We start from the raw sequence: 11990 nt of genomic DNA on the forward strand, positions 1-11990 counted from the left end.
CCATCTCCAACAAAGCAGACTTTAGCAACCATCCTTTTCCATGCTTTCTTTTTTCTCTTTCCTGTTTCAACAACTTTTAATACTTCTGTTTCTCAGTGGGCACAGACTTTGGGCAGAGAAAGACTTCCCATTTTCCCATGTTCTCATGTCATTTTTTTTTTTTTTTTTTTTTTTTGCTTAATTGTATTGGAAAGCTCTTTAGCTCAGGATTGCCCCTCTCTGTCCAGCAGGTAGGCAAGCACTGCACCTTGCGAAGTCTTCTCATCACCCTCTGTTTGACTTTCTCTTTTTATGCATCTTGATATTCTTTTTCATTTGTATTTTCTCAGCATGGCCCTGTTTATGGTAGAGCTTAGCCTTCAGATCAATCATCTTTTTGACCTTCTTAGAACCTCATGAGCCTCTTGACTTTCCTTCTTTCTCTTTTTCTCTTGATAATCCAAATGATATCCATAGCACTTACGATGTAACACAATATAGTCTTTTTGTGGCATGATGATGGCAGAAAAGCCACCAGGCAGCGCCTCCTGGCCATGAAGAACCACTTAGTTTTCAGAACCCTGAGATCCATGAGACAAATACACTCAGCCTGCGATGGAAAGACATCATCTTCCTAGAAATCTTTTTGAAGCAAGAATATAAAAATGGGAAATGATTGTTTCTTGAAATATTCTTCATTTAGGTCTACACACTTCTGAAGGCAACATTGCTATCTCTAAATCTTCCCTGAAGAATGCTGTGCTCTTGGATTTATACATCAAAATGAGTTTGTTCATCCTTGAGGGACCCAAACTCTTTTAAATTTTCTTTGAATTAGAGCAACAAAAATAAGTCTGAAGGGGCAAAATCAGGGCTGTAGCATGGATGGAATAAGGTTTCCCAATGAAATTCTCCCTCTAAGAAATGCTACTCCCTAAGAATAAGCAGGCGTATTGTTGCGATGGAAAAAAATCTTTTGTGTAAGTTTTTCTAAAACTTCTCCATAATGAACCCCTATGATTTTCTTGTGTACCTTGAGAAAATCTATCAGGAATCCTAAAAAGACAGTCACCATAGCACTCTGAGATGACCTCTCTACCTTGAAATGAAAGGGTCCAGCAGACCCCCTCAGAAGCAACCATTTTGATTGGACCTTACTCTCTGGATCATGTAGGTATATCTAATACTTGTCCATGGTTACATTTGTTTCATAAAATCATCTTCATTAGTTTCAATCTTATTTAAAACATTGATGGAAAGTTCAGCTCTGTCAGTAGCTGATCTTCACACAACGCTTTTGCCAACTGTTAAGTCAAAAACTTACTTAGGCCAAGATGTTCACTTAAAGTTGCAAATGGTGAGTCATGTGAGATCTCACCTTACTTAGCTATGGTGTCAGTGGTAATTTTATAGTGTTCTTCCACCAGTTTCTGGACTTCAGCCACAGTTTCTTAATTCATAAAGGTTGACAGTATTTCCTCTCATGGCTCATCTTTGAGGTCTTCCCAATGTTCCTTAGAGTATTTGATCTACCTAAAAACTGTTGTTTTCTGTGGAGCAGCATTCCCATAAACTTGTTGCAAACTTTCAGTCATTTGAGATGTTTACTCGAGTTGTGTGTGTGTGTGTGTGTGTGTGTGTGAGTGAATTGCGTGATAGTTTACATGGGAGAACACTGGCTTTACACTCATCGATTCATTGCAATGATAACAATCTCTTCCATGCATCATCATTTAACAGTATTTGCGTCTATTCCCTCTTTTGGGTGGGGGGTGAGACGCAGACAAAAACACTCAGGAATATATAATAATTTAAACAACCAAAGGGCACATTCTGCAAGCCTGCTTCCTGGCCACCAGCACACAGCCTTTCTCTTTCCATGAGTCCTCAGCGGCTCTCTCTCTCCATCATCACCTCTACCTCTATCTCTGGTGTCACTGCTTCTCTGGATAGAGTCCCACATTCTGCTTTTACTCTTCTTTCGTGATGGTCCTAGGGTCCTCAGTTCCTGGAATGTAAGATTAACTTCTACCTTTACAGTTGTGACAATCGCAATTAGTTATGATAACTACTGAATCATAAGTGTCTTATCCCCATCTCCTTTCTCCAGCCCCATCTAGAAAAGATGAAAATTATTCCGTGGGGATTCTACCTTCCCCTGCACACTCTGAAACTAAACTCCCTCTTTAAAAATTGTAAGCCAGTCACTTTGTGACTTTGTGTTTTGTTGTTGTCAGGTGCCATCGAGTCGGAATCGACTCATAGCGACCCCATGCACAGCAGAACGAAACAATGTCTGATCCTGGGCCAACCTCACTACCGCTGCCACACTTGAGTCCATCAATGATGCCACCTGGCCAATCCATCTTGTTTGGGCTCTTCTTCTTTTTCTCTGACCCTCCACCTAACCCAGCATGACATCCTTCTCCAGCGACTGTTTCTTCCGGACAATATGTGCAAAGTATGAGAGATGAAACTTAGCCATCCTGGCATCCAAGGAGCACCCTGGCTGCACTTCTTCCAAAACATATCCATTGGTTCTTTTGGCAGTCCATGGCACTTTCAGTATTCTCCTCTAACACCACAACTCAAAGGCATCAATTCTTCTACGATCTTCCTTATTCACTGTCCAGCTTTTGCATCCATATGAGGCTATTGAAAACACAATGGCCTGGGTCAGGCGCACCTTAGTCCTCAAGCTGACATCTCTGCTCTTCAATACTTTAAAAAGTTCCTGTGCAGCAGATTTGCCCAATGCAATACATCATCTGATCTCTTGACTGCTGCTTCCATGAGTGTTGATAGTTGATCCAAGAAGAATGAAGTCCTTGACAACTTCAATCTTTTCTCCATTGATAAGAATGTTGTTTATTGGTCCAGCGGTGAGGATTTTTGTTTTCTTGACATTGAGATGTAATCCATATCGAAGGCTGTGCTCTTTGATCTTCTTAAGTAAATGTTTCAAGTCCTCTTCACTTTCAGCAAGCAAGGTTGTATCATCTGCATATCGCAGGTTGTTAATGAGTCTTCCTCCAATCCTGATGCCACGTTTTTCTTCATAGAACCCAGCTTCTCGTATTATTTGCTCAGCATACAGGTTGAATAAGTATGGTGAAAGAACATAACCTTTTCACACACCTTTCCCAATTTTAAAACATTCAGTGTTCCCATGCTCTGTTTGAACAACTGCTTCTTGATCTAGGTACAGATTTCTCAGAAGTACAGTTAAGTGTTCTGGAATACTCATGCTTCTCAATGTTGTCTTTATAGCTCCCTCATTTTAGGTATCCAATGTCTAACTTGCCTGTCCCTATCAACCATGTATACAGAGGGGATAGGATTGATACTTGATGTGAAAACTCCTCCCCTTTCTGTTGGTATTTAAGCTACTACTTCCATAAGTATAGGTAAAGTTGTATCAAATTGTAGCAATTTACACTTGTTTCCTGTATCAAATTTTTTTTCCCCTCTAGTCGAGTTCTGATCATCAAGCCATAGAAGCTAGTTCAGATGGGTACTATCTATAAATTTGGGTGTTCTTGTGCGTCTTCCCTTGCTTCATATCAACTGGTCACTTCATTCTCAGCTCTAGCCCTCAATGGTTATGTCCTTGCACATGGGCTCAGAAATCCCCAGGTCTCACAGTACTTCCGACCAACCAGTCCTTCCTCTTCTCTCTCTCATCTCCAGGATGGCAGTAGTTTATGTAACATGGTTTAACTCAGCCCCTATCTTCATTGCTGTCTTTCCCCCTCTTCTACTCACCAGTAGACCAACGTGGTTGCCAGCAAGTTTACATGTCTACTCATGTGTTCCCTATGAGTCTCAGTTTTTGAGGGAGTTTGTCCTGAAGGGACTTGATTGCTTGCCTTGATGGCTCCCCAGTGAACAATTGGCTTGTTCTTGTAGTAGCCAGTCAGACTGCCATTTTTGTTTTGGATTTTTCCTGCTGGTTTTTCTTTCATGAAGCATCTTCTGTTCCTCTAGCTGCTCCAGGTTTGTCTGCTTGCCCTTTTGAGGTGACAATGTCACACCTCAGAAGGTTCTAGATGGGGCTTAGGATTCCATCTAAGGCCCTATACATTACAAAGGCTCTGTTATCATTACTCATAGAAATGTATATTTCTGAAGCCCTACATTGTTGTTTCTGTGACTTTCTTAAACCAACAATAAAATCTATAGGATTATTACAGTCTATGCTTTCAGAGAAGGAGCACTGGTGATGCAGTAGGATAAGCACTGTACTGCTAACCACACGGTTGACAGTTCAAACCTCCAGTCACTCTGTGAGAAAAAGATGAGGCTTTCTGGTCCCATAAAGGTTGATAACCTTGAAAAGCCTATCCAGGGACACTATAAATCAGAATTAACAATAACATTTCTTTGGAAAATGGAAGACTTTCATTTTAAATTTTTTGCCTCTTTGGTTCCACAAGAACCCATCCTTGGTTTTATTCTTGGAGCAGAATGATAACAATTTCAGCTTTTCGTGTATATGAAGAAATTATCCACCAGTTCTAAAGTTTACCTTGTACCTAAATTGATATGCTTATCTTGATTATATTAAATGATACAAAACCTTTCATACTGTAACGTGAAAATGCATTTTAAAAGTACCTGGAAATAACAGATTCTTGGATTTTACTCAATTTAAGAAGTACATAATTCTCTAAATAGTTGATCATGTTTATTATTTCAAACAAATGCTATTGCTCAGTCTGGTACATAAGAGAAATGGGTATTTCTTAGCCTACTTCAGTGTCCTCATCATTTATCAGAATTAGTATTTTACTAGTCCTGGTATGGCACTGTAGTATAAGCACTGGGTTGCTAACAGAAAGGTCAGTTGTTGAAACCCACCAGCCATCCCTCAGAAACCCTATATAGTTGGAACCAACTCTTTGGTATTTAACAATAACAACAGTTGCATAATAAATGATAATATACAAATCATTGGAAGTATGGGTAGATGAGGGGATGGACAGACAGATGGACAGAGAAGTAATAATGGATGAATTTAGGGATAGGCTAATTAATGAGTAATGACAAATGTTGGTGAAACCAGATTATTATACGGTTTCTGAGTGTCTTTGTGTCTTCTTTCTTCTCATCCTGAACTCTGGGAGAAGTTAAGGAGCACAAAAGATGCATCAATCCTGGTTGGGAAATCCCTTAGTCTTATCAAACTTCTAGGCATCTCAAGAGAACAGCAAAGTAAACATTTAAATGAGATCAAAAATTAATAAATGAGGTCTGCCAAAAACAAAACCAAAATAAATAAATACATAAAAGTGACAATGCATGGTTTCAAAACCAGCATTGTTTCGAGAATCCAAACTCATAGCCACCAGTAAAAAGTTGGAGAAGAGTTGAGAAGCTTTCTCTAAAAAAAAAAACAGTTAAAAAATATGACTCCAAATGAGTAAACCCTTTGTGGTTTAGAAACTATATTTATTTACTACCAATAGCTATCTTGGTGTGGTGCAAGGTTGTGGTTCAAATCCACCAGCTGCTTCTTGGAAACCTTATATAGGGTTGCCATGAGTTGGAACCAACTCGATGGCACTTAATGCCTGTAATTAATACTTAAACAGATCAGCACTGTTTAAGACTATATGTGTTTGCTTTTCTCTCCTTGTAGGCAAACACAACAAAATTTTTTTCCTCACAAAATAAATTTTATCTTAGAGTTTCGGAATGTTTTACCGAATATATTGAGAGTTGATCGAGTTAATATATCCTTCTAGGAGATTTTAGAATCACAAAAGTGAGTGTTCCTTTGGGAATGACATCTTCCAGATGAACCATTATTTAATTGGAAACAGAAGAAGTCATTATTACAGCTATACCAGATTCATTCCACAAAGCACTGTGCTCATGTGGTTTGCAGGCTCTCTGGTGAGCTATCGTGGACATGTACCTGCCCAGATTCCTCTTTTGGCATGTACTAGAGCTAGAAATTCATCACTGAAAATTTACAAACCTGGGTGTAATGTTCAAAATAATGGCTTCTTTGTTTTCAGATTTTCAAAAGGGTTGAGAATGGATTTCCAAATAGCGAAACGAAACCATAGTACTGATTGCTTTATATGCAAAATTTATTTTTTTGTTTCAAGCAAAATCTCCCATTTTTGCTGGAAAAAGCTTTGATAGACTATGGACATGAGATAAATCAGAGGGAGATACGGATACTGAAATGACACTAATCCAACAGCTAGTAGTTTATGTGTGTGTGTGTTGCAGTGAGGAGTTATGGATAGAGAGGTAAAGACTGTCTTAACATTTAAACCTTGGAATGAGATCATGGACTGTTAGTCATACCACACATTCTTCCTTGTTCCAAATGTCTATTGCTGCACAGTAACCATCTCCAACTTTAGTGGAATAAAACAACAAATAGTTTCTCATGCTCTCATTTTGGAGGGATAAGAGTTTAAGTAAGAAAACACAGAATGTATTGTCTTTGCTCCAGGTACCTTGAATGAGTGAAAGACCTGAAATAGTTCAGCTATGCCCACGGCTTGGGGTGTCAGTTCAGGTTGTGTACCAGGCTATGTAATTCTTCTGTACTTTATGTATGTTGGGATTTGAGTGTGCAAAATGACCTCTTTCCTCATCTAACACTTGGGCTGGGGTTGCTGGAGTACCCAGGGTTGATTATATAAATATCTTTCCCTCTGGTCCTTGCACATTGTTGTTGTTGTTAAGTGCTATTGAGTCAGATCTGACTCCCAGAAACTCTGTGTAGGGTTTCTCAGGAGCACCAGGCGAGCTTGAACCTCCAACCTTGAAGTTCAAACCAACCTTGCAGCCCAGTGCATTAACCCATAGCACCACACCAGCTACCACATAGCTAGCTTCATTTTCCTCATAGTTTGGTGGCCTCAGTACACTGGGACTTAGAAGTGACCTTGCCTAAGTACAAGTATTCTCAGAGGCAGGCAACCCTTGTCTCCCACATCCAAGAACATTGCTTCTACCACAGTCAATTTATCGGCCACATCTTTAAAAACAGCCTAGAATTAAAGGAATTGCACATCTGCCTTAGACTGTGTTCTCTAGAGAAATAGAATCCATAATACTTGTTGTAGTTGTGGTTGTTACATAGCATCAAGTAGGTTCCAACTCATAGTGACCCTATGTACAGCAGAAGAAAACAGCAGCAATGACCTCAAACATAGTAATTGTGAAAATTATGCATGATCAGGTAGTGTCCTGGTGTGGGGCTGTGGGTTGATGTGCCAGACTGTAAAGCCATTTGAACTGCAAGGTCAGTGATTCAAGCTCACCAGCTGCTCCTTGGAAACCCTATACAGGCTTACCATGGGTTGGAATCTACAGGACGATACTCAACAACAAAAACAATTGAAATGGTTGAACTTTGACCATTTATTTTTGGCACAGTGATTCTGTATATACCTTCCATCTTCCTTTGATGCTTTCTGCATCATTCAATATTTTGCCCATAGAATCTTTCAATATTTCAAGTTAAGGCTTGAATGCTTTCTTCAGTTCTTTCAGCTTGAAAAATGCTGAGTGTGTTCTTCCCTTTTTGTTTTCTAACTGCAGATCCTTGCACATTTCATAATAATACCTGGCTGTGTCTTCTCCAGCCTGCCATTGAAATTTCCTGTTCAGCTCTTTGACTTGCTAATTTCGTCCATTTGCGTTAGCATCTCTATGCTCAAGAGTAAGTTCAGAGTCTCTGCTGACATCCATTTTGGTATTTTCCTTCTTTCTTGTCTTCTTAATGACTGTTTGCTTTCTTCCTCTATGATGTGCTTGATGTCATCCCACAACTCATCTTCACTAGTATCAAATGTTCTTTAGATGCTCTCTAAATTTAGGTGAGATGTGTTCAAGGTCATATTTTGCCTCTCATGGACTTGTTTTTATTTTCTTCAGCTTTAGCCTGAATTTGCATTTGAGCAGTTGATGGTCTGTTTTACAGTTGTTGTTGTTAAGTGCCATCGAGTCGGTTCCGACCCATAGCAACCCTGTAAAGGGTTTCCAAGGGTGTAAATCTTTACAGAGTAGAAAGCCTCATCTTTCTCCTGCAGAGCAGCTGGTAGTTTCGAACCGTGACCTTAAGGTTCGCACCCCAATTCGTAACCACTACGCTACCAGAGCCCTGGTTTTGTTCTGGCTGATGATACTGAGCTTTCCCATCTTCTATTCCCACAGATGTAGTCAATTTGATTCCTGTGTATTTCATCTGGTGAGGTCTATGTGTATAGTCACCTTTATGTTGCCTAAAAAAAGGATTTGCAATGAATAAATTATTGGTTTGGCAAAATTTTATCATACAATTTCCAACAACATTTCTATCACCAGTGCCATATTTTCCAGCTAATGATCCTTCCTTTGTTTCCAGCCTTTGCATTCTAATCACCAGTAATGATCAATACATCTTTATTGCATGTTTGGTTAATTTCACATTGAAGCACTTGGTAGAATTCTCCAATTTCATCATTACTGGCTTTGGTAGTTAGTATGTAAATTTGAATAACAGTGGTATTAGTGGTCTTCTTTGTAAGAATATGCATATTATCTTTTCCTTGGTAGCATTGTACTTGAAAAGCGTGTTGCTGTGATGATGGAAGCAAGGCCACAGCTATTTTAAAAACCAGCAGGGTCACACAAAATTTCAGCTGAGCTTCCAGACGGAGACAGACTAGGAAGAAGAAGAGGCCAACCACTTCAGAATGGCTTGTTACTGAAAATTTTATGAAAAGTAGTAGAACATTGCCAGATACAATGTCAGACGATGAGCCCTTCAGTTTGGAGGACCCTCAAAATACGACTGGGGAAGAACTCTTGAAAAGTTCTTTTTGACAAAGAATGTGATGCCATTTTTCTTCAATTTGTCATTCCCAGCGTAGCAAACCATATAATTGTCAGATTCAGAATGGCTAATACCAATCCATTTCAGATCACTAATTCCAAGAATACTGATCTTCTTCATACATTCCATTTAATGTTTGACAACTTCCAATGTTCTTATATTCATGATTTATATATTCAGTGTTCCAATTATTAATGGATATTTGCCTCTGTTTAATGCCACATCAACAAATGAAGGCCCTAAAGCCTTGCACCATTCATGTCATAATGGTCAGCTCTACTTTGAGCAGGCAGCTCTTCCCCAGTCATATTTTGAGGGTCCTCCAAACTGAAGGACTCATCGTCTGACATTATATCTGTCAATGTTGTACTGCTATTCATAGAGTTTTCAGTAACAAGCCATTCCGAAGCGGTTGGCCTCTCCTTCTTCCTAGTCTGTCTCCGTCTGGAAGCTCAGTTGAAATTTTGTGTGACCCTGCTGGTTTTTAAAACAGCTGTAGCCTTGCTTCCAGCATCACAGCAACACACAAGCCACCACAATGCAACAATGGTACATCTAGAGAAGCAAAAACAGTGAAACTTATATATGTATATATAAAGAGAAGTTTATATCAAGGAAATGGCTCACACAAATGCAGAGGTAGTAGAGTCCCGAGACTGTAGGTCAGCTGACGCACTATCAGCAGGCAGGTTGAGTAGGTAAGCTGGCAGGCTGCCAGGATGAGCAATCAAGCAGGCCTCTGGTTCAAGTCCAAAGAACTGGAGGTGGAATGACAAGTCAGACACAGGATCCAGACCCAGAAGAATGCAATAAAGTTTTGTCTGAGTGTCCAATACATTGGAAAGAGGCCACACTTCGAAGGAAACTTTCTTTCGATTGATTGGTCGCTTATAGCTGACCTCATTATAAAGTTGCTTACACTATATTAGATCTCATCTTGGGGGATAACTACATCTTAACTGCCAAACTTCTGAGAATCCTGGCTCAGTCAAGTTGACCCAAACCTTAACTATCACAACATCTTAATAGCAACAATCAGAGTTACAGGTCTATTTAATTATTGTTGTTGTTGTTAAATGTCAATACCCCTCTTCATATTACATAACCCCATATACTTTTTGAAGTTTTATAAGTCTTTTGTTTAAAAATTATAACAAAAGGTTAAAATAAATAGTGTGATATAATAAAACCAAGAAACTTATAGTATTTTAACTTAAGGATTTGTTTTCACCCTGATCATTTCTGTTGAAATAGGAAAAATGCTAATTGTTGGTAAGTTAGATTTTCTATTCCCAGATATGTTTACCTCATGAAATATATATATAAGTATCTTGGAATACAAAATTGTGGGATGCAAAAACCTGGCATATTTTAATCCACATAAAAATGCAAAGATTTCCCTTGAGATAATTGTGATCTCCGAACTTTCTATGTTTTCCATCATTCAATACAATCTGGGTTTATAGAGCAAAAGGGTCTAAAATGTATTCTACTAGGATATAGGTAAATGTGCTATGATTAAAGGGCTATATCTCAAATGTGTTTTTAATTCAACTGCATCTATGAATTTTGTAATTTGATTCTTGTGAACTCTGACAACAAGTAAAAGCTTGCATGGAAATTACACTTATTGAGCTTTTAGTCTGTGCTAGGAAATATTGTAAGCACTTACTGCCTATTGATTCATTTAAATCTGAAAATGGTCCTAGGAGATGAATAGTATTATCCCCATCCAACAAATAAAGTGTCTAAAGCACTATAAGGACTTGGCCCAAGCTCATGAGACTGATAAGAGGTATACTGGGATTCAAAGCCAGGTAGATAGTTTGATCTATTATTTTAACTACTATTATGTGCTATACATGCTGTTTGGAGATTTCCAAGGGCAAGAATTGACACCAAAATTTCTTTCTCTAATCTCTGTTTCTGGTAGCGTAGTGGTTACGAATCGGGCTGCGAACCTTAAGGTCAGCGGTTCGAAACTACCAGCTGCTCCGCGGGAGAAAGATGAGGCTTTCTACTCCCGTAAAGATTTACACCCTCGGAAACCCTTTACAGGGTCGCTATGGGTCGGAACCGACTCGACAGCACTTAACAACAACAACAACAATTTCTGTTTCTATTTGTGAAATGTTCTTTTGCATCTAAAATTTCTGAGAAATAAGGCCTATACCTTGTGGCTGTTTACCTAAAATCAGACTAGTAACCATTCCTTAAAAGAAGGACCAAAAGGTGAAAGTGCATAAGTCTAGAGACAAAACAAAATTTCACATTCTTAATTGTACAGATGGCTGGAGATAAAAATCTATAAAAATGATAAATATTATGCATGCATATATGTATATATAACTATATATATACTCATGCAAACTTACACACACATATACTGAAATGAAGCAGAATTTGGGTGTCAGGGTGAGAATTGGACACTATATGTATGTATATAGGCAGAATGTAGAGACAGAGATATGCATCTTTTTAATGAAGAAATATAAGAAGGGTTAAAAAAAAAGAATTATGCTTCTATGACTAACCAGTTGCTAGTGGGTTAATTTCTGACTTATATTGACCTCATGTGTCACAGGTGAACACTACAGGGTTTTCAGTTTCTAATTTCTCAGAAGTTGTTTTCTAAACCTTTCTTCTGAGTTGCTGCTTCTAGATAAACTCAAGCTTTCAACTTTTTGATTAGTAACTGTATGCTTAACTGTTTGCACCATCCAGAGACTCCAAAACTTCTATAACCAAACCCAATGCCATTGAGTTGATTCCAACACCTAACAATCCTACACAGAGCTTCTGAAACTATAGCTCTTTAAGGGATCAGATAACCTCCTCTTTCTCCCTCAGAGTGGCTATTGGGTTTGAAACACAGATTTTGTAGTTAGTAGTCCTGTGTCTAACTCACAGCACCACCAGGACCCCTTGACACCTGTATGTTGTTGTTGTTCTGTGCCATGGAGTCAGTTCCAACTCAAAGCGACCCGGTACAGGGTTTCTGAAATTGTAAATCTTTACAGGAGCCAAACGCCTCATCTTTCTCCCGCAGAACAGCTGGCAGTTTTGAACTGCTGACCTTAAGGTTCACAGCCTGATTCGTAGCCACTACGCTACTAGAGCTCCTTTGATAGGTATGTTGTTGTTAAGTACTTTAGAGTCTGACTCA

General features: G+C 38.9%; 1 pseudogene; it reads right to left on the reverse strand.

Moving 5' to 3' along the window:
• LOC102821962 overlaps positions 1-494 on the reverse strand; it is an 896-nt pseudogene extending 402 nt beyond the window's left edge.
• Positions 495-11990: the final 11496 nt, after the last annotated feature.

This window comes from Chrysochloris asiatica, unplaced genomic scaffold, assembly GCF_000296735.1.
Source record: "Chrysochloris asiatica unplaced genomic scaffold, ChrAsi1.0 scaffold00114, whole genome shotgun sequence".
NCBI classification, from domain to species: domain Eukaryota; kingdom Metazoa; phylum Chordata; class Mammalia; order Afrosoricida; family Chrysochloridae; genus Chrysochloris; species Chrysochloris asiatica.